Raw genomic sequence first — 24467 nt, 5'->3', positions numbered from 1 at the left:
CTTAAGGACTTTATGTAATATGACAGATTTATGAGTTTGGCGATTTGGCGGGCGCCAACAGGTTAATATATTTTATACTAAAGAAAGGATTTCGCCAAAATTTAGGAACAGGGATGCAATTTAGGTAGAGAATCGCCAACACGTTATTAAGCAATATTAATAGAATTTAATTTAATCAATTGATTTAAAAATATCATTACAGATTAATAAGATGCATCATAAGACGCGCTTTTTCGGTATGAAAAATGCAAGCTAAATTCCGTTAATCGGCTTTGCAGAATTGAAATTACAAAACTGTCACCTTCTAGTTCCCTGTAAGAGTTAAATGAAGAACTATAGTTGCGAAAAATTTAGGGTAGCAAATTTTAAGAAAAGTATTCATTTCTACCGCTTTAAATCAATTGGAATGACTTTTTTTGGTATAGTATCTGGACATAAAATATATGGCGCACTTTTTTATAAAAACGGATTGTAAAATAGATTCAGCACAGAGATTTTTCGGTATTTTCAAGTATTTTCGTTTCGTGAGATACGTATCTCGAATAACTCGAGAATGAGTAGCCGTAGAATGTTTTAGTATATGGGAGTGCTATAACATCTAGTTGTACTCCTCGCTTTTTCCTTGCAATCGGTCACTTTAACATGCATAAATATATATATATATATATTCCTGTCTTCTTACACCAGCTAGTTTAGCTCTGTATTTTTGTTCTTATATATTAATAAATTTTGCATTTTTGCCTTTTAACCCTTTAAAAGGTCAATTTATGTTGTTCTTATATTTCGGTTATGGATTTTACACCTTTCGTGTATGCGATAGCTGTCGAATTATGAGCAATGTGAAAGTGATAGTAGGCGTAACGAGGCCAGACACTGTTATTAGAACTGTGGATTAAATCATTTGGTGCGCCAACTTCCATGTCTTTTTGCAAAGGTAGACTAAACATTAACTTTCAAAACTGTACACCAAAAATTTTGGTCTGTCTACTTGTTGGTTGAGTTGCTTGTTTGGACGCAGAAACTCTAATTTTAATTGTAAAAATTGTTTTTAACTGCATTTAATGTTTTAGATTTTTATATATTTTACAGTTTTCAATGAAGGTATTTTGAATCTCCATTGATTTTTGCTACGCCGCGAAGTGAGAACTGAATTAATTGAAATATAAATATATATCTAATTAAAATTCGAGGACACAGGGGCAAATCAATTGAAGCAGAAATGTCTATAAATTAATAGTCCTTACAGGGAATTCGTGTGGTATCGAAATCAGATATTTTGTTGGGTGCGTGTGCCTAAATTACATATACGTTCATGTGAGGTAAGTAGTGACGGAAAACAATTATTATTATTTATATTAATAAGAATCAAAGGGTTTCAGTAGGAGGAAAAGCGATGTGAGACTTTTTATATCCAATATAATATTCTGAGATTTTAGAGGAGAGACAAAAGAAAAGTTTAATTAAACTTCCACTTCCCTTAACTCTGTGATTGTGACCCACTAAGTAGTATAGAGATAATAAAAATTTCCATTTTAAGTCTCATGAATTTTTTCAGGCATGTGTGTAAGTGTTAGAATGATATTCCGCTAACAGCTTTAAGCAGGCGCATAATTTAGCTCTGTTCGTGCACCGAAGATGACATATAAGTCCCTTTCTCCCTTCCACTCTCTAGTCATAATCTGTTGGACGAGAAAGTGACCATCGCACGAGCGAACTTAAATCCATTCGCTGAATCCCTTAGTAATGTAGGCGTTCTGAACACTCCATGTTGACTCAAATTGTTATATCTTATTTTTGAGGAATGTAGAGAATTGAAACGTTATATTCTATTCACTCGGTTTACCATGTTCAGAATGTTTGTTATGACTGTCGTAGCCTGGTATGATGTCAGAATGTTGTGTCTTGTGATGGTTTTGTATGGAAGCATATTGTTGAGCTTATCATTTAAAGGCCTTCCTAGGCATGAATACCTTCCCACTAAGAATATAACGCTAATATAAGTTAATTTTATGCTAATCAGTTGATTTTATCTTAAATAGGTGCCTATTAAAGATTTAAAAACATTTTATATATTTTATATTGTGTTTATATTTAAATTCATTTTCACCTAACCAAAGGTAGAAGAAACGCTTTGCATGAGAGTCTACGGTAAACTTGATATTCTGCGCTTTGCACTCATAAAACCAGGAAAACATCAAGTTTTGAAAGTATTTTTTCAATTGAAATATATGTTTCCCATAATTTTCGTTTTAATAATAATAATAATCTTTGGTTATATATATATATGAGGATTACGTTTATGTTTTGTATCACAAGAAACCCCCAAAAAATATTTATTTGAATATTTATGGGAGCGGTAGTTTAGCGTTCGTTCTTTTGTCAGCTTTTCCGCTTCCTCTTTTATCCAAAAAAAAAAAAATAACAAAGATCAGAGATATTAATTAAAATCTCTTAAAACGCTAATTTTCGCCTTAATCTTTCCGAATGGCAACAGTTCTGATACAATAAACAATGGCAATAGTGATACAATAGCATTATTGCTGATATAATGAGAGAGAATTATCGATTTGATGCGATTTCATGAAAAAACATACGATAAAAAAAAACATATTCCAATTTTGAAATACTCGCTTCGAGGTACACTGGCTCTTACCTAGATGCACCTATGTACCAAATTCGTAGCCCTGGGTCTATTAGCTTACACTCAGCATGAACGAAAGACACACAAAGAAACTTCCTTTTTATTTTAAATTATATATCAGAAGATCTTTCATTGCTACATATTCAAAGAATCCTTTTAATAAGATTTGTAACAATCAAGTTACCAATAATTGTTTTCCAGCTTCTGTTGAATTACAACAAAGTTAATGAATACATTTTTAACAATGCTTATCAACCATAATCATTAGAGATATCAAATCTAGTGGTGCTAAAATCTTACGTGTGGATCGTATTTGCTTAAATATATTATTTGTATTGCTAAAATCGAATTGGGGCCATTTTTAAAATGGGCTTCTTTTTGTTGACAGTACTGTGTTACATTTTTATACCAACACCGTTCATCGACAGCCTATTCGGCATACTTATTTGTTTTGCGACTGCCTTCATCTTGTTTCCTCGAAGAGAAGAGAAAACTCGGAAAAGTAATGATGAAAACACCATTAACCGTAATGAACGCAACCTTAATGCCGGAAAGAAGGTACATAATGTAGATTTCCTTGATTCATATGCTGATATTAATGAATTTAATGACGATTCCTTTGAACTGGATATAGACAATGACACCGATTTCCTCGAAGTTTCTAACGTAGCTTTTGATAATAACCATCTTAATTTGCATATTGATAGTGCCACTGACCACATCGACCTTTCTCAAAATGATTTCGATAATAATCCCACTGATGTGTACCTTTTCAGTGATGAAAATGAATTTAGTTACCTTCATCAAGAAATAGAAAAGAATTTTGATTTTCCAAAACCTTATAACTCAGGTAATGAAACAGCTATGAATACCGCTACAACCACCTTTAACCAGGAAGACCTCAGTTTGAATACCTCTATTAAATCATTGGATGCTGAATGCTTTGTATCGCATAACGATCTTGGAGCACAAGGGGACATCGATTTCGGCAATCTCATCAACACAAATAATGAAATAGAAATAAAAGGCAAAATGGATCATGTAGACTGTATAGAAGTGAAACCAATTCAAGAATTTCAAGAACGCCTTATTGATATCGTCGTTGATACTGTCGCTGTTATCTACGTTGATGACGAAAATACTCAGCCTCCTTCCTCACATCGTAGCCGGCGTTTCACATTTTCAAACCTAAGAAAAGCGTTACTCAAATATTTTTGCTCTAAGAAAATTAAAAATAAACATAACACTTTAAAGCAACCTATCAAGATCTGAGCTAAGTTGACATACTTTCAGTTTATATTCGTCATAAATTTGTTCGGAATGACATCAATCTGACCAAAATTGTTCATTGACACACCAGAGACTTACTAAATGACGATCGCGATGATTGACCAGTGGCTGGCTAAAAAATTGCACGCTGATTGACCAGTGAGTGACTAAGTGGGGGACCTCCTTGACGGACCTGTGACTGATAAAAAATTGAGCTCATAAGCTGAATTATATTTATTTAATAAAAAAGTCATTAATTGGGGAGCCAAGAATGCGGCTTGAATGCGACTAAACTGTGCATTTTAGCCAATCTTAAAGCCCTTAATTAAAGATTAAGAATTTTTTCATATATATTTTTGCAATTAATGGATTTTTTTCTATTTTTATATCATATTCAATTTTAATGCTATTTATTTTTACTTATTTGTTTATTAATATTTACTTTTGTGTTTTTTGTATTTTCTTATTGTTACTTTTTACATTTTATATTTATTTCTTCTTAATATTTTAATCTCCTTACCATTAATTTTTATATTATTTATTTTATTACTATTATTATTATATTTTTGAACTTGATTTACTTATTTTTAAATTTTTGATTTTATTTTTCTTTACAATTTTATTTATTATTATTATTTCAAAAAAAATTTCGAACGCGTTATAATGTTTAGACTTTTATTCAAAATTAAATATAAAATTAACACTTTTGGTTCTCCAATAAAATTTGAATCATTCGTCTTTTTATCTCATTTGTATTAAGGACTTTCGTTTATTATTATTTATTTATGATTCATTATAATATTCAAAGCTTTATTCTTGAGACACTGCATGAATCATAAAATATTGCCCTTTCAGGCAAAATTACGAGACTTCAGACCCCTTAGGGCGGAGTCTATAAGTATAAGTATAAGGGCGTCGTCATTTCCTCGTAATCCATAAGTATATCCAAATCCCAGAGAATGATTTTAAATACTGAACTATTTACTTAATAAATTCTTGTAATATGAATTAGAATTTCATGTAACTGAGAAAACTTTCTTTGGGTAACCGAGCTCTTTAAAAGGAGATTAATTCTTACATGTTAACAATTTGTATATTTTCCCTTTCGCATTTTCATTTTTCGAGTTTGTTCAGTTATTAATTCTTATTTTAATTTCGATTATTTTTTATAATTGTGTTAAATCTCTTATACGAGGTTGCGATTCTTAATATTGTTGAGGAATTGCCTTGCTTTGATTCCAAATTAATATTGGCTTTAGGTGTTTAAATTTATCTGTCTTCTATATCTCTCTCTCTATATATATATGTGAAATGTAATTTCTCATACATACTGCCTGTGAAAGGGCTAAGAGAACCCTGTCCTCAAGTACTCAAGCCAGCATCGAAATTGATTCTCTCTTTGAAGGTGTAGATTTCTATTTAACCATAACAAGAGCCCGTTTTGAAGAACTGAATGCTGATTTGTTTAGAAGCACATTGGAACCTGTTGAAAAGGCTTTGCGAGATGCAAAATTAGATAAACTCAAGTCCACGATATTGTCCTGGTAGGTGGATCTACTCGTATTCCTAAAATTCAGAAGCTACTGCAAGATTTCTTTAATAGTAAAGAACTTAACAAAAGTATTAATCCAGATGAAGCTGTCGCATATGGTGCTGCAGTCCAAGCTGCAATTTTGAATGGTGATAAATCTGAACAAGTGCAAGATCTGTTGCTGTTGGATGTAACCCCACTGTCTCTAGGAATTGAAACTGCTGGTGGTGTAATGACTGTGCTCATCAAACGTAATACAACCATTCCAACTCGTCAGACACAAACATTTACAACTTACTCTGATAATCAACCAGGTGTCTTGATCCAAGTTTACGAGGGTGAACGTGCAATGACCAAGGACAATAATCTTATTGGAAAGTTTGAATAACTGGCATTGCTCCTGCACCTAGAGGTGTCCCACAGATTGAAGTTACCTTCGATATTGATGCCAATGGCATATTGAATGTGTCTGCTGTAGATAAGAGTACTGGTAAAGAGAACGAGATCACTATTACAAATGATAAAGAAAGGATTTCACCAAAAGTTAGGAACAGGGATGAAATTTAGGTAGAGAATCGCCAACACGTTATTAAGCAATATTAATAGAATTTAATTTAATCAATTGATTTAAAAATATCATTACAGATTATCACCCCCCCCATCTGAAAAGGCTTGCAGTCGCGGCCGTCGACCCAAGACAGTCCAGATATTGAGAGCAGAAAATTTAGTTATTAGGAAATTAAGTGAGTAGGAAAACTGATTGGATTTATCTCAAGGCAACAAAATGTTTACATAAAATATGACATAAAATATTTGAATATAATGAATACAGTATATAAAATATAATAAATGATTAATGAAATTATAATATAGTAATTAAGTGCAGAACAAATAAAGCACTAATAACATATTGCTGGTTAGCTACGCGGCAATAGGAAATAGTAATATAACTGAATTTGTAAGTTTATATCTTAGGGCATGCCATTCACAGTTTGTGTAATCATTAGAGTCCGTACAATCATTAGAGTTGTCATTCAGGCTCATCTTCAGTCTTTTACTGGTCTTTGGAGATCTCCGGATCATTTAATTAGCGCTAGAATTATGGATTAGCATTGGCACTGAAAACATTTGAGTTTTTATGTCACGATACTAGAGCTCTTATACTCTTGTTGAAAATACACATTTTGCTAGGTTTTTAACATATTTTATCACTCTATTTTTCTCTTATTAATGATAACAAAACAAAATTTAACTTCCAACATCCATACCAGTTTTTTGTACACGATGCTGCAGAAACATAAAATGAAATTCAGAAATTTCAACAACTGAAATTTAACTTTTTCAACTGTTGCTACAATTTATAACACAAACATAGGAAACCATGAGCTCAAGGAAATGTGAGGGTATAGTACTCTACGTGTAGTATAGCCTCAATTGAGTGTTTCCCACACGGAAAGTGTATTGAACCTGAAACTCAAGTTTGAAAGTGCCCAGTAAAAGAAAAGGGCAGACAAACTTTTCAGACACTGAGAGATAAATCAACTATTAAGGGGGACAACAGGATGAAAACTAAAAGAAGGGTTATGGATAGTTTATTGATTTATAAATTTTGATTTATTCATGATGTAATTTAAAGTTCTCGGGTGGATGATAGAACCTTAATTTTGACGCATGTACAATATCAGTTGGTTTCTTCGCGTGAAAATTTTTCCTGTCGATTTCATAATTAACTTCAGATAATTTATTCATAATCCGATAAGGGCCTGAATAGGGTGAAGTCAATTTTCTAGTATTTGGGTATTCAAATTCCTCGTAAAGGACAAAATTTCCAGGTTGAAATTTAGATTCTACAAATCTGATGTCATATCTAGTTTTATTCTTTCGGTGGTATTCGGTAGTTCTTTTCTTTGCTAAAGCCCTTGCTTCATTTAAGGAAAGGTATTTATTTTGATCAATTGGAGATTCAAAAGGGAGGTTACCAAATAGTAAGTATGCTGGGGTGAACTTAGTTACCGTATGAGGGGAGTTGTTATATTCGATAACAACTTGCTCTAGCACTTTAGTTCATGGTACTTTTTAGAAGAAGAATTTACTTTACATTTTAGTCGACTTACTATTGATTGATTTACTCTTTCTACTTTACCATTTGTCTGGGGATGGTGAGATGAAGTTAAAAGTTGTTTAACATTATGCTTTTTAAGGAATTTTTTTGAATCTAGAGGAAGTGAAGGCTGCATTCCTGTCACTCAGAATTTTTTCGGGGACTTGTATTTCAAATATTTGTTTTAGACAATTGGCATAGGTTTCTGAAGTTACACTTTTCGAGGGAAAAGCCCAGACATATCTTGTTGCATGGTCAATAACTATATGTAAATATTTTTTTGTAGAATTATAATAATTAAATCCTCCCACAGTGTCAATAGAGAGACATTCGAAAGGTTTGTCGGTTGGGGGTACGTCTTGCATAAGACCAAATTTTTTCTGTTTTTTCTTCTTATTAAGTTGACAAGTATGACAATGTTTAACGAAATTTCCGATATCTTCGCTAATATGAGGCCAATAATATTGAGGGGTGATTAAGTTAAGCATAATTTGAACTCCCGGGTGACCAAAATTTTCATGGGTTTTATTCAACAATTTTAATCTTAACGATTTAGGTACTACAATTTTATAAAAATTCTTTTTCTTAATTACCATCATATCATTAATCTCATGGTAATTTTTTTCCGCAGACATTATCAGTTTTTTGTTGTTGGATTATTTCATTTCTATCAAGTAAATGTACATAATGTTGGAGGTGCTGTGAAACAGGATGTCTAGAAAGCATGTCACCTTCAATATTGGTAGAGCCCTTCTGATACTTTACTTCATAATTGAACATACGTAGTTTGAGTGACCAACGGAAGAGTCTACCTTTTAAATTTTTAACATTTTTGAGCCAAACGAGGGCCGCATGGTCCGTATGTATAACAAATTTTTGTCCATGCAGATACTAATAAAATTTGTCTAGGGCATCTACTATGGCCAAACATTCTAACTCAGTAATCGTATAATTTTTCTCATAATTTCTTAAAGTTCGGGAATGATATGATACAGGGTGAAGGACATCATTTTCATCTGGTTGTTTCAAAACAGCTCCAACAGCAGTTTGAGAAGCATCAACAAAAATATGACATGGCCTACTGGAATCATACAATTGTAAAACAGGTTTGGAAATCAGTATTCGTTTCATTTCGTCGAAAGCTTTTTGACATTAGTCATCCCATTCCCACTTGACATCTTTTTTCAAGAGTCTGTTTAATGGAGCACTAATAGTTGCATAATTCGGAATGAATCTATGATACACATTCACACTTCCCAAAACTCTTTGTAACTCTTTGGTGTTACTGGGGTTTTTTAAGTTTCTTAATAACTTCTATATTATGGTTATCGGGAATTATTTTATCATTTTTTATTTCATAGCCAAGAAATGTGATCTGATCTCTGGCGAACACACACTTGTTTCGATTCAATTTAATATGCTCCTCTTTAAACACCTCAAATAAAATTTTTAAATGTTCTAAATGTTCTTTCTCAGAGGAAGAGTAAACGATTATATCATCAAAGTAACTGCAAGCGAAATTAATTTTATTTTTTGTTAATATTCGTCTAATTGTTCTGTTAAAAATTCAGATGCATTTTTGAAACCAAAAGGGAGCCTTAACCATTCGAATAATCCAAAATTCTTGCAAAAAGCTAATTTCTCAGTATCTGCAGGGTGAATCGGGATATGCCAGAAGCCAGATCTCAAATGAATTGTAGAAAATACTTTTGCTTTACTTAATTTGTCTAACAAAGTGTCAATGCGAGGAAGAGGGTTTGCATCTGTTTTAGCCAGGGTATTCAATTTTCAATAATCTATACACAATCTAGTTTTCTTACCTTCCTCACGTTTAAATACTAAAGTCACGGGGGACGAATATGGGCTACACCTTTCTTTAATTATACCTGCTTGTAATAATTGATCAATTTGGGTCTTAATTTCCTCTTCTTCCATAGGGGATGTTCTATAAGGTCTTAATGATACAGGCAAATCAGAATTTAAATTAATTCGTTGAGGTTCAATATTAATTTTTCCTACATCATAGTTATTTTTAGAAAACACAGAATAATCATTTCACAATTTTTCCAAGTTATACTCTTTGTTATCGACAGTATTAGAACCAGCATTTTTCACATAAATGTTAGACTGAGAAACTAATTCCTTTGGATTTGTAGTCCGATATTTACAGGTTGGAAAATTTCTTACCTCATCATTATTATTAACACATGGATAAACATTTGTTGTACCACCTTGAAGTTGGAGGTGTAGAGATATGGGTCGGCTGTCAAAATGGCAGTCAAGTACAATAGCTCTCTGTTTAATTTTTAAATTACTACAATCAATACTCAACTCAAATAATTTGCATTCATAAAGTCCTAAAATTACATAATTCAAATTATTATCAAGAACAAACAAGGTAATTTGGTTACTAATCCGTCCAATTTTCATTTGTATACAACATATTTTGTTAAAGATTATGTTTCCTTTAGTTTGGGTTACTGAAAATGACCTAACTCTTTGTACTTTTAAACGTAATTGTCTAGCCGTTTTGGAAGAAATTATCGATATACTGGCACAACTGTCTACAACACACTCTAGACGTTTCTTATTGGGCAAATATCCCGACACCTTTAATAGTCAACTACTGTGAGGGGTTTCTGGGGTTGGTTCTATTGCAAGGGGCGTAACATTAGGTGTATCAGATCTCTCCCCTCTGAAAGGACAAACCTTAAACCAGTGAAAAGCATTTGGGATTCCGTTCCGGGTGCAAAGTCTACAGGGACAGGGTGGCAATGGCAATCTATTTTGAGAATTATAATTATGATGGCTTGTAAATCCTGGACCACTGAACCGATTATAAAAATTACTTGGTCTCTGGAAACGTTGGAAATTGTTGGATCTAGGAGAATCTTGTCTCACAGTAGCTGAAATTCTACTTCTATTAAATCGATTGTAATCTTGGGGACTGTTTCCAATCGGAGTAACAAATCTGTGAGGTGCACTTTTGATTTGTTGATTTTCGCTAAACTTAATAAGCTTATGGACATGAGTAAGCCAAGAGATAGGGTCAGAGGGTGCGTTGATCGTCATTAAGGTGTAACGTTGCGCGCCTCCAACTTGCACGCAACCAAGGGGTGACTGTGAAAACTGTATAAAAGATAGAGTCTTGTGAAGGGTTTAAGTCCCTTTTTATTCAACGTAAAAATTACAATTGCGTGGTCTTGACGCTCACAGACTGTGCCAACTCGGCAGTCAAATAAAAATAATAATCTGAAAAGAAACTAAAGACAAGACTCTAACTACGAGGCTCTCTAAAATACTTAACTCACCGCGTTTTACAATACCGCTGCTAATTCAGCAGACTTGAAGCTCACTTGAACGATTAACACTACTTCCCGCCAAGGACATAGGCCGAAACGCGGGGTTCTTCAATTCTCGCTAACTAACTCCGCGCTCGTGAAGTAAGAATATCACACACTGAACTCGTTTCCTTCTATTTAAATCATAATCCTTCCGCTGATAATTTGAATCCTTGCGCGTTCTACTAAAATTTACATATTCTGGCATTGGCAGTTCCAGGGGAAAGTAAGGCTTGACAGGAAAGATAGTTTAAACTTAAAATAAATGTTAGTTAAAATAAATATAAACCCTACATTTGCCGCTGCCAGAATTTGGAAAACTTGGAAGCAGGTCCTACAAACGACCTGTTGTAAGTTTCTCTAATTCTGAACTAACTGGCGAGAACCTCGTTTACACAAAAAAATCTTATGTAACAATTTGTATACTAAAATTCTGTTGATCGTTATAAAGCTCTCTTCTTACAGCAACTTTTCCTGGACTTGATCAATCAATCTTGGTCTTTCCTTCCAGCATCTGGAAGGAATAAGTATCAGTATCTTTCTACATACATTATAATTTACACTTTCTTGACACAATAAATTTTTGTTTTTAAACAATTCGTTTTTCTTAGTTATTGCTTACTTCACATTCATTCAATTTTTCAAGCATTAATTTAACTTTACCCTGGTTCTCCACCGTGTGTGGTGTCAAACGGGAATATTCGTGTTTTAGTCTTACAACACTTCCCCTAACCACCATGATTTGTTAGAATTCAACGACCAAATAGACACACCTTACTCGACATTCTACAACTCAATGAGCTACTTTAATATTCTTAAAAATTCAAATGTAGGTGGAGAACCCTACAAAACACATTCATTCTAACTTCCCCCTCATTCATCTTTAAACATGCAGGCTTTCGCTCTAAAGCATGACTTTACAGTTTAATACTTAAATTTTAACTTCATTGCTTTTAAGCATTCACTTTTTGCATCTACAATTTTATGCTTCTAGACTAAATTCTACTTTTACATAACATTCATGTATTTACGTACATTTACAAAATTTTAATACATATGATTTTTACAATTTACCATAAAATGAATAAGAGAAAATAAATTTTTACTTTACTCATTCTTCGCCAAGCTGGCGGCACTGAAACTAAAATTCTTATTAATACAAGAATACGAAGTTATTTTTATCTTCGGCCAAATTTTGGCTTTAACATAACAGAATTAGTCTTTCGACCAACAGAAAATGCTTGTTTTTAGCTTTTACACTTAAAGAAAATAATACTTTTGCCTTAGCTAAATAAAGTAAAACAAAACTAAGTCTCAACCGAGACATATTGACTTTCGTCAAAACATAGAACTTCGTACTTATGCATAACATTTCGGAACAAAAGAGAAAAAAAAATTATAGAAGGTTTTAACTTATCTTTGAGTTTTCGATGCTTGAAACTCCGTCATCCGTTTTTGGCAAAATTGATCCCAAGTTAGAGGTTTCATGGATGTCAATCTTCTCCTTATTGATCTCCGAGTGTCGTCCACGTTGCTCTTTCTTTTGCGTCCTCTACATGCTGGCCTCTTGGCGGAGTAATCGTCTGGTTGTTGGCATTTCCGTTTCTGCCTGGGACGGCTGGTCTTGACGTCCATCGGTCTGGAGTCCTTCTTGAATTTCTTCTGTTCCTCGTATTTTTGTGCCTCCTGTTGCCGTTTCAGTTTCCGGAACGGCGGCCTTGCTGGCACCTGACTCTGTGGCCGTGTGCGCGTTTTCCTTGATGTGAAATTTCTCCTGCCATCCTTTGTAGGTGGTGTTTTTCTCTTTACCACGGTTTCTTTACCCGGTGCATCTGTATTTTTGTTTTTCTTAAACGCTGGAGTTTGAAAATTATTTTTTCTTTTTGATACCGACGTCCGGGTTGTAGAAGGGCTAGGTCTCTCTTCAGTTCTCTGTTTCTTTGGTGGTGGAATAGTTGTTGTTGTCGCTGGACCTTCTACTTCGTTTAGACTTGAGTCCTGCAAGAAACTTTTAAGGATTTCAAAATCATTTGGATTATAGTATTTTTTCACCTGGTCGGGGCTTGCTTTACAGATTTCCCCTCTCTCGTTCTTAAGATATAAGACTACTCCTTTGATTTCCTGAATTACATAGGGGCCTTCAAACTTTGGAGCTAGCTTTGCCGTAAAATTGTCTGGGGCACTTGATAAAGAAAATTTCCGCTTCAATACTTTATCGCCAACTTTAAAATCTGCTTCACGGCGTTTTCTATCATAATATATTTTCTGCCTATTTCGTGCCGTATCCGAGGTTTTAAGCGCCTGATCAATCAACTTTTGCACATCTTTTTGTTTAAACTCCTGCTCTCTTTGTTGCACAAAGAATAATTTATCTAAAGGCGTAATTAATTTTCGGCCTAAGAATAATTCTGCTGGAGTTTTTCCCGTAGTATCATGATGTGCCGTTCTTAAAGCATAAGCTAATTCATTTATGTAGCCATCCCAGCGCTTGTGATGTGTGCTCACGTAACTGCGAATTATTTTTACTATGTTTTTATTAACTCTTTCTGCTATGTTAGCCTGTGGTCTATACGGAACCATTTTGATATGGCGTATGCCAAGTCCATTGCATATGTTTTCAAATATTTGACTAATGAATTGTTTTCCGTTATCGCTAATGACTTTTATCGGTGCACCGTATTTTAAAATGTATCTGTGTAAGAATGCATCTGCGACTGTTTTGGCTGACGCGCGTTTAAGTGGAACAATTTCTGTCCATTTTGAAAAATGATCTACTATCACTAAAAGAAAACGATTTTTATTTAACTCGCTCTGGGGGAAGGGACCAAGAAGATCTATGCCTAAAATTTCATTCGGAAATGTAGCGCGAATGCTATTTAAGTACCCGGCCGGGCTGTAATTAATATCATTTATTAACTGACATTGATTGCAGGACCTGACATACGCCGTTACTATTTTGTATAATTGCGGGAAATATACCGCCTCGCGTACCCTTTTTAAAGTCTTTCTGATCCCTAGGTGGCCCGCTGATTTTGCTTCGTGCAACTCCTTCAAAATGCTTGATCGAAGCGAGGCTGGGATGACTGGCTTATACTCAAGTTTTTCGTTTGTTGTTTTCGTAAAGAATAATAAATTATCTATTATTTCATAGTTTTTTGCTCTATTTCTTATCGCATCGATATCTGTGTGCTCGAAGCTTTCGGGGTCTTTCAAATAAGCATAGATATTTCCAAATTCAGGATCAGCTTTCAGTTCAGTAATAACCGTATCTCTAGAATCTAAAATTTTTGAAGTTAACACAGCGCATTTAAGTTCATTTCCTTCATCGTCCAGTTTTATACGAGAAAGTGCGTTAGCTACATTGTTTTCCTTACCCGGTTTATATTTTATTATGATATTATATTCTTGGAGGTTTAAAGCCCATCTTATTAACCTGGGCGTTAGGTTTTTCCCCGAGTAAAGTCTACCAACAGCCGCATGATCCGAAAAGACTGTTACTGGCGATTTGCCGAAATAAACTCGAAATTTGTGTACAGCCATTAATACGGCTAATGTTTCTCTTTCTGTAGCTGTATAATTCCTTTGTGTCTGATTCAACGTTTTACTAAAAAATGCCAGCGGATGGTTATTTTGCATAAGAACCGCGCCCACCGCATAGTCTGACGCATCTGCTGCAATTTCCAGGTTTTCGTCCCCCTCCGGGAATTTTAAAACAGGGGCATTAATAAGCGCTTCTTTTAATCTTTCAAAAGCTGTGTTAGCTTCCGCTGTCCACGTAAATTTAGCCCTTTTTCTTTTGATTACTAAGAGTGGTTCAACAATATTAGCGAAATCTTTTATGAAAGATCGATAGTAAGAACATAATCCAAGGAAAGAAGAAAGTTTCTTGGCGGTGTTGGGCGGTGGGAAATTCTTAATAGCTTTTATTTTTGAATCTTGCGATTCGATATCCTTTTGCGAAATTTTATAACCGAGATATTTAAGTTCTTTAGTTGCGAACTTGCATTTTGAGGCGTTAATTGTAAGACCGGCCTCTTTTAATAATTTAAAAACTTCTTCTAGATCATTAATATGTTGTTCCAATGTACTACTCGTTATAATTATATCATCTAGATAAATTAAAGTTGATTTTCCTAGGACAGGCTTTAGAACAATGTCCATAGCTCTCTGGAATGTTGATGGGGCCCCACACAACCCAAAAGACATGCGTAAAGATGCATAAGTGCCCGATTTTGTTATAAACGCGGTTTTATGTATATCTTCGGGTCTCATAGCTATTTGATAGTAGCCAGACGTTAAGTCCAAAGTAGACATATATCTTGTCGATTTGATCTGTCTAATGATCTCGTCTATAACAGGCAAAGGGTAAACTGGAAATTTGGTAATACTATTTAGTTTTCTGTAATCAATAGAAAACCTTTAAGCCCTTTTATCCGAAGGAGGAAACTCGTTCTTTTTCCTACATAGTACGACTGGACTCGCGTACTCACTATTTATGGGCGTTATTATTTTATTCTTTAACATCTCCTGAATATGTTCCTCGATGATTAAGTCTTTTTATTTGTCATAACGGTATGGCTTAGTCCTACAAGGTTTTTCGGCATTTAATTGAATCTTGTGCGTCACTACTTGGCAGTTTCCTGGTTTTTCTGAAAACAAATGAGAAAAATTACTCACCACTTGCTGTATTGCTTTCCTTTCATGGTCATTCAGATGGCTAAGGTCCAATTGCGGTGTCTCCACAGGTTCCACCACCCTCTGGTCCACCTCCAACACCACGGAACTATCTTGAAAATTTAATTTGGCCCTCGCGGCCCTTAAAAACTAAATACCTAAAATAAGAGAATGTTGCAGATCTTTCACCACAAAAATTAATACTGTGAGACTTTCCTCTTTTACCTGTAGGTTTAATGATAATTTCCCGATGCAGTGACATGTTTTTCCTTGCGCCGCTATAATTTCCGTATTTTTGGTTTTAAATAGCCGTACCATATAAAAATTCTTTTTGAAGAAGTTTTCACTCATAAAATATCCTTCTGCTCCTGTATCGATGAGGGCTTCTACTGGTACATCGCCAACCAGGACTTGTATAATTGGTAGCTGTGAGTTTTTTACGATGACCGTATTTAAATGTCTATTTGAGGGTTTTTTTAAAACTTCCGGGGTCTGGACCCTCCCTTTCACAGGCCCCTCTACTCGTTTAACGCTTTCCTTTCAATCTGTGTCTTCTGGGTACGCGGATGCTTATTTTCAAATTTTGTTTTTGGGCCTTGACCTTCGAGTTTCGATGCGTTAGCTTGATAGTTCTTTCCCCCATAAGAGCGATTTCCATTTCTGGTTTCCTCCTTTGAAGATTTCCTTCGGGTACTTTGAGAATATGTTTCCCCTCTCGCTTTTCCCGCTATTCTGCGATTTTGAAACTTCACCGCCAATTCGAAGAGTTCCTGCAATGTGCTTGGGTTTCTAATTTCAAAGTAGTCTTGAACAGCGGGTAACAATCTTGGTAATATTATTTCAATAATCTCCGCATCGGGTTTCTTTCCATACAACATATCCGTTAGCTTGATTTTTCGTAGCATAAAAGTCCGTCAATTCTGCTGTATCCCGTTGATAAAAACTATATAGCTCGGCTTCCAGCCGTGCGCGATCTTTCACTATGGGGAAGGCCTTTACTAACGATTTTTTGAAATTTTCAAATATATATGTCTGGCTTCCAAATTCCCCTAATAAAAATTTGCCTATGTTTTTCCACCATAGCGCGGCCTGTCCTCTTAGTGCTGATGTGGCGGTGGCAACTTTTTGTCTTTCGGGAACAGGGTAGAGCTGAAAGTGGTTTTCTAGACCTTCTAGAAATACCGCCACCGAATTTTTTCCGTCGAAATGGACGTTTGGCTTGATTGACGCTCTCAAAGTCTGGACCAGGTATCCAAATCCTTCTAACTGGCTTGTCATTTCTTGGTGTTGTCCAGCGGCTTCCATCCAGTTATCGGCCATTTCAGTTCGATAAGTGTTCGGGCGCCAATGTAAAGTTGCGCGCCTCCAACTTGCACGCAACCAAGGGGTGACTGTGAAAACTGTATAAAAGATAGAGTCTTGTGAAGGGTTTAAGTCCGTTTTTATTCAACATAAAAATTACAATTGCGTGCTCTTGACGCTCACAGACTGTGCCAACTCGGCAGTCAAATAAAAATAATAATCTGAAAAGAAACTAAAGACAAGACTCTAACTACGAGGCTCTCTAAAATACTCACCGCGTTTACAATACCGCTGCTAATTCAGCAGACTTTAAGCTCACTTGAACGAATAACACTACTTCCCGCCAAGCACATAGGCCGAAACGCGGGGTTCTTCAATTCTCGCTAACTACCTCCGCGCTCGTGAAGTAAGAATATCACACACCGAACTCGTTTCCTTCTATTTAAATTATAATCCTTCCGCTGATAATTTGAATCCTTGCGCGTTCTACTAAAATTTACATATTCTGTCATTGGCAGTTCCAGGGGAAAGTAACGCTTGACAGGAAAGATAGTTTAAACTTTAAATAAATGTTAGTTAAAATAAATATAAACCCTACAAAGGATTTTAATTCTATAGGAAGGCCATCCGTCAGACCCTCCAAGATCATTTCATGAGTTAGATTTAATTTTTTACCAATATCTAATTTTTTGCTTGTAATAATTGATCAATTTGGGTCTTTATTTCCTCTTCTTCCATAGGGGATGTTCTATAAGGTCTTAATGATACAGGCAAATCAGAATTTAAATTAATTCGTTGAGGTTCAATATTAATTTTTCCTACATCATACTTATTTTTAGAAAACACAGATGAATAATCATTTAACAATTTTTCAAAGTTATACTCTTTGTTATCGACAGTATTAGAAACAGCATTTTTCACATAAATGTTAGACTGAGAAACTAATTCCTTTGGATTTGTAGTCCTATATTTACAGGTTGGAAAATTTCTTACATCATCATCATTATTAACACATGGATAAACATTTGTTGTACCACCTTGAAGTTGGAGGTGTAGAGATATGGGTCGGCTGTCAAAATGGCAGTCAAGTACAATAGCTCTCTGTTTAATTTTTAAATTACTACAATCAATACTCAACTCAAATAATTTGCATTCATAAAGTCCTAAAATTACATAATTCAAATTATTATCAAGAACAAACAAGGTAAATTGGTTACTAATCCGTCCAATTTTCATTTGTATACAGCATATTTTGTTAAAGATTATGTTTCCTTTAGTTTGGGTTACTGAAAATGACCTAACTCTTTGTATTTTTAAATGTAATTGTCTAGCCGTTTTGGAAGAAATTATCGATATGGTGGCACCACTGTCTACAACACACTCTAGACGTTTCTTATTGGGCAAATATCCCGACACCTTTAATAGTCAACTACTGTGAGGGGCTTCTGGGGTTGGTTCTATTGCAAGGGGCGTAACATTAGGTGTATCAGATCTCTCCCCTCTGAAAGGACAAACCTTAAACCAGTGAAAAGCATTTGGGATTCCGTTCCGGGTGCAAAGTCTACAGCGACTGGGTGGCAATGGCAATCTATTTTGAGAATTATAATTATGATGGCTTGTAAATCCTGGACCACTGAACCGATTATAAAAATTACTTGGTCTTTGAAAACGTTGGAAATTGTTGGGTCTAGGAGAATCTTGTCTCACAGTAGCTGAAATTCTACTTCTATTAAATCGATTGTAATCTTGGGGACTGTTCCCAATCGGAGTAACAAATCTGGGAGGTGCACTTTTGATTTGTTGGTTTTCGCTAATCTTAATAAGATTATGGACATGAGTAAGCCAAGAGATAGGGTCAGAGGGTGCGTTGATCGTCATTAAGGATTTTAATTCTATAGGAAGGCCATCCGTCAGACCCTCCAAGATCATTTCATGAGTTAGATTTAATTTTTTACCAATATCTAATTTTTTGCGAAAATATTGCGTTATGTCCTCTTTATGATTGTACTTGCAATTGGCAAAGTCACCAAACGTAGTTAAAGTGGGGTCGAAAAATTTTTCTTTTAAAATTTGGACTAATTCCACATATTTAGTAATTTTATGGCAGTTTTTGACATATACGCTAAGTGCATTACCTTTTAGATATCGAGCTACATTATTAAGCTTCCACGTTTCATGTTTATCTAAATGAGTTTTGTTAAAGTACTCAAGCCATGAATTTATATCCATATCATTCTGCGCGTCAAAGGGAATTATACTTGTTTCAGGTTCAGCGCTAGCTGCCCTTAATGAATCATGAGGATCAGAGAGGTTTTCGTTAGCCATTATTCTTTCAAAAATACTTTCATAAATAAAACTAATAATACTTTCATAAATAAAACTAACTCAAAAATAATACTCTTTAAATTTTCCCAAAACAATATTAAAACCAAAATACATCCTTTAAATACCAAATTTAAAATACATTTATACCAAAATAATACTTTTTAAAATTTTCAAAATAAAAACACTATTATTAAATCAGTAATTATAATTCAATAGTAATAATATCATTTGTATCGCCAATCTTTTTACTAATTGCTTCTGTTTGACTTATTGTGACGAGAATACGAGTGATGAAATCGACACGAAAATACACATTTTTGTGCACTCTTAATTAGATCTTCGCAAAACACGATCAATCACCACACAAGCACAAAGCTCTCGAGAGCAACACAGAACGCCGTAGACGTAGGGAAAGATTTCCATCCTCAAAAGTAGGTCAACGGTAAGAGCACATTTGATGAACGACGAACTTTCGATGGAAACACAGATCACGCATCACAGGGGGCAGAAGGGTGCTTCTCTGGACGTAAAATAATCTGCAGAATACCAGAATACTGGTAACAGAAGGATGATTCTCTTGAAGCAAGAACGCCTAGAGAAAAATGTAGAAACATAGAAGTCGCACAGCGGCGAATTTATCTTAAGTGCATAACATTTTATCCGTATAATCCTTGGGGTATCTTCGTTTTTAGATAATCCCTTTGAAGGTGGTGTCCTGCCGGCTTTCTGAAATGTAATTTCTCATACATTATTTGTTTTGTGCAGCCGGGGCAACAGGAATGAGACAAACTTTGGAATATAAAGTGGTAGGTTTATTTTAGCATCCATCTCACAAGCGTTCTCCTCGTACCTTGAGCAGAAGCCCTACCTATACATATGTGTGCGTCACGAGGCTCCTCCAATCAGCGATATTAATTGAAATCACGAGGTGACGCTATCTTTTCATCAGAAGTGTTCTTAAGGACTTTATGTAATATGACAGATTTATAAGTTTGGCGATTTGGCGGGCGCCAACAGGTTAATATATTTTATACTAAAGAAAGGATTTCGCCAAAATTTAGGAACAGGGATGCAATTTAGGTAGAGAATCGCCAACACGTTATTATGCAATATTAATAAAATTTAATTTAATCAATTGATTTAAAAATATCATTACAGATTAATAAGATGCATCATAAGACGCGCTTTTTCGGTATGAAAAATGCAAGCTAAATTCCGTTAATCGGCTTTGCAGAATTGAAATTACAAAACTGTCACCTTCTAGTTCCCTGTACGAGTTAAATGAAGAACTATAGTTGCGAAAAATTTAGGGTAGCAAATTTTAAGAAAAGTATTCATTTCTACCGCTTTAAATCAATTGGAATGACTTTTTTTGGCATAGTATCTGGACATAAAATATATGGCGCACTTTTTTATAAAAACGGATTGTAAAATAGATTCAGCACAGAGATTTTTGGGTATTTTCAAGTATTTTCGTTTCGTGAAATACGTATCTCGAATAACTCGAGAATGAGTAGCCGTAGAATGTTTTAGTATATGGGAGTGCTATAACATCTAGTTGTACTCCTCACTTTTTCCTTGCAATCGGTCACTTTAACATGTATAAATATATATATATATATTCCTGTCTTCTTACACCGGCTAGTTTAGCTCTGTATTTTTGTTCTTATATATTAATAAATTTTGCATTTTTGCCTTTTAACACTTTAAAAGGTTAATTTATGTTGTTCTTATATTTCGGTTATGGATTTTACACCTTTCGTGTATGCGATAGCTGTCGAATTATGAGCAATGTGAAAGTGATAGTAGGCGTAACGAGGCCAGACACTGTTATTAGAACTGTGGATTAAATTATTTGGTGCGCCAACTTCCATGTCTTTTTGCAAAGGTAGACTAAACATTAAGTTTCAAAACTGTACACCAAAAATTTTCGTCTGTCTACTTGTTGGTTGAGTTGCTTGTTTGGACGCAGAAACTCTAATTTTAATTGTAAAAATTGTTTTTAACTGCATTTAATGTTTTAGATTTTTATATGTTTTACAGTTTTCAATGAAGGTGTTTTGTATCTCCATTGATTCAGACATGTGTGTAAGTGTTAGAATGATATTCAGCTAACAGCTTTACGCAGGCGCATAATTTAGCTCTGTTCGTGCACCGAAGATGACATATAAGTCCCTTTCTCCCTTCCACTCTCTAGTCATAATCTGTTGGACGAGAAAGTGACCATCGCACGAGCGAACTTAAATCCATTCGCTGAATCCCTTAGTAATGTAGGCGTTCTGAACACTCCATGTTGACTCAAATTATTATATCTTATTTTTGAGGAATGTAGAGAATTGAAACGTTATATTCTATTCACTCGGTTTACCATGTTCAGAATGTTTGTTATGACTGTCGTATGTTTACCATGTTCAGAATGTTTGTTATGACTGTCGTATGTTTACCATGTTCAGAATGTTTGTTATGACTGTCGTAGCCTGGTATGATGTCAGAATGTTGTGTCTTGTGATGGTTTTGTATGGAAGCATATTGTTGCGCTTATCATTTAAAGGCCTTTCTAGACATGAATACCTTCCCACTAAGAATATAACGCTAATATAAGTTAATTTTATGCTAATCAGTTGATTTTATCTTAAATAGGTGCCTATTAAAGAATTAAAAACATTTTTATATATTTTATATTGTGTTTATATTTAAATTCATTTTCACCTAACCAAAGGTAGAAGAAACGATTTGCATGAGAGTCTACGGTAAACATGATATTCTGCGCTTTGCACTCATAAAACCAGGAAAACATCAAGTTTTGAAAGTATTTTTTCAATTGAAATATATGTTTCCCGTAATTTTCGTTTTAATAATAATAATCTTTGGTTATATATATATATGAGGATTACGTTTAGGTTTTGTATCACAAGAAACCCCCAAAAAATATTTATTTGAATATTTATGGGAGCGGTAGTTTAGCGTTCGTTCTTTTGTCCGCTTTTCCGCTTCCTCTTTTATCCAAAAAAATAGCAAAGATCAGAGATATTAATTAAAATCTCTTAAAACGCTAATTTTCGCCTTAATCTTTCCGAATGGCAACAGTCCTGATACAATAAACAATGGCAATAGTGATACAATAGCATTATTGCTGATATAATGAGAGAGAATTATCGATTTGATGCGATTTCATGAAAAAACATACGATAAAAAGACATATTCCAATTTTGAAATACTCGCTTCGAGGTACACTGGCTCTTACCTAGATGCACCTATGTACCAAATTCGTAGCCCTGGGTCTATTAGCTTACTCGCAGCATGAACGAAAGACACACAAAGAAACTTCCTTTTTATTATGAATTATATATCAGAAGATCTTTCATTGCTACATATTCAAAGAATCCTTTTAATAAGATTTGTATAAATGAAGTTACCAATAATTGTTTTTCAGCTTCTGTTGAATTACAACAAAGTTAATGAATACTTTTTTAACAATGCTTATCAACCATAATCATTAGAGATATCAAATCTAGTGGTGCTAAAATCTTACGTCTGGATCTTATTTGCTTAAATATATTATTTTTATTGCTAAAATCGAATTGGGGCCGTTTTTAAAATGGGCTTCTTTTTGTTGACAGTACTGTGTTACGTTTTTATACCAACACCGTTTATCGACAGCCTATTGGGCATACTTATTTGTTTTGCGACTGCCTTCACCTTGTTTCCTCGAAGAGAAGAGAAAACTCGGAAAAGTAATGATGAAAACACCATTAACCGTAATGAACGCAACCTTAATGTCGGAAAGGAGGTACATAATGTAGATTTCCTTGATTCATATGCTGATATTAATGAATTTAATGACGATTCCTTTGAAGTGGATATAGACAATGACACCGATTTCCTCCAAGTTTCTAACGTAGCTTTCGATAATAACCATCTTAATTTGCATATTGATAGTGCCACTGACCACATCGACTTTTTTCAAAATGATTTCGATAATAATCCCACTGATGTGTACCTTTTCAGTGATGAAAATCAATTTAGTTACCTTCATCAAGAAACAGAAAAGAATTTTGATCTTGGATTAACGATCTTGGAGCACAAGGGGACATCGATTTCGGCAATCTCATCAACACAAATAATGAAATAGAAATAAAAGGCAAAATGGATCATGTAGACAGAATAGAAGTGAAACCAATTCAAGAATTTCAAGAACGCTTTATTGATATCGTCGTTGATACCGTCGCTGTTATCTACGTTGATGACGAGAATACGCAGCCTCCTTCCTCACATCGTAGCCGGCGTTTCACATTTTCAAACCTAAGAAAAGCGTTACTCAAATATTTTTGCTCTAAGAAAATTAAAAATAAACATAACACTTTAAAGCAACCTATCAAGATCTGAGCTAAGTTTACATAATTTCAGTTTATATTCGTCATAAATTTGTTCGAAATGACATCAATCTGACCAAAATTGTTCATTGACACACCAGAGACTTACTAAATGACGATCTCGATGATTGACCAGTGGCTGGCTAAAAAATTGCACGCGGATTGACCAGTGAGTGACTAAGTGGGGACCTCCTTGACGGACCTGTGACTGATAAAAAATTGAGCTCATAAGCTGAATTATATTTATTTAATAAAAAAGACATTAAGTGGGGAGCCAAGGATGCGGCTTGAATGCGACTAAACTGTGCATTTTAGCCAAACTTAAAGCCCTTAATTAAAGATTAAGAATTTTTTTATGTATATTTTTGCAATTAATGGATTTGTTTACTATTTTTATATCCTATTCAATTTTTAATGCTATTTATTTTTACTTATTTGTTTATTAATATTTACTTTTGTGTTTTTTGTATTTTGTTATTGTTACTTTTTACATTTTATATTTATTTCTTCTTAATATTTTACTTTCCTTACCATTAATTTTTATATTATTTATTTTATTACTATTATTATTATATTTTTGAACTTGATTTACTTATTTTTAAATTTTTGATTTTATTTTTCATTACAATTTTATTTATTATTATTATTTCAAAAAAAAATTTCGAACGCGTTATAATGTTTAGACTTTCATTCAAAATTAAATGTAAAATTAACACTTTTGGCTCTCCAATAAAATTTGAATCATTCGTCTTTTCATCTCATTTGTATCAAGGACTTTCGTTTATTATTATTTATTTATGATTCATTATGATATTCAAAGCTTTATTCTTGAAACACTGCATGAATCATAAAATATTGGCCTCTCAGGCAAAATTACGAGACTTCAGACTCCGCCCTACGCCCTAAGGTG

General features: G+C 34.2%; 1 pseudogene; it reads left to right on the top strand.

The window, feature by feature from the left end:
* The first annotated feature begins 5236 nt into the window (after positions 1-5236).
* Positions 5237-6008, top strand: LOC146996161 (heat shock cognate 71 kDa protein-like; annotated as a pseudogene).
* Positions 6009-24467: the final 18459 nt, after the last annotated feature.

The sequence above is a fragment of the Stegodyphus dumicola genome, chromosome 7 (genome assembly GCF_044657685.1).
Source record: "Stegodyphus dumicola isolate Sdum_Otavi_A_Nest chromosome 7, ASM4465768v1".
In the NCBI taxonomy this organism is placed as follows: Eukaryota; Metazoa; Arthropoda; class Arachnida; order Araneae; family Eresidae; genus Stegodyphus; species Stegodyphus dumicola.
The sequence above is the reverse complement of the archived record's forward strand: the minus strand, read 5'-3'. Positions and strand labels throughout refer to the sequence as shown.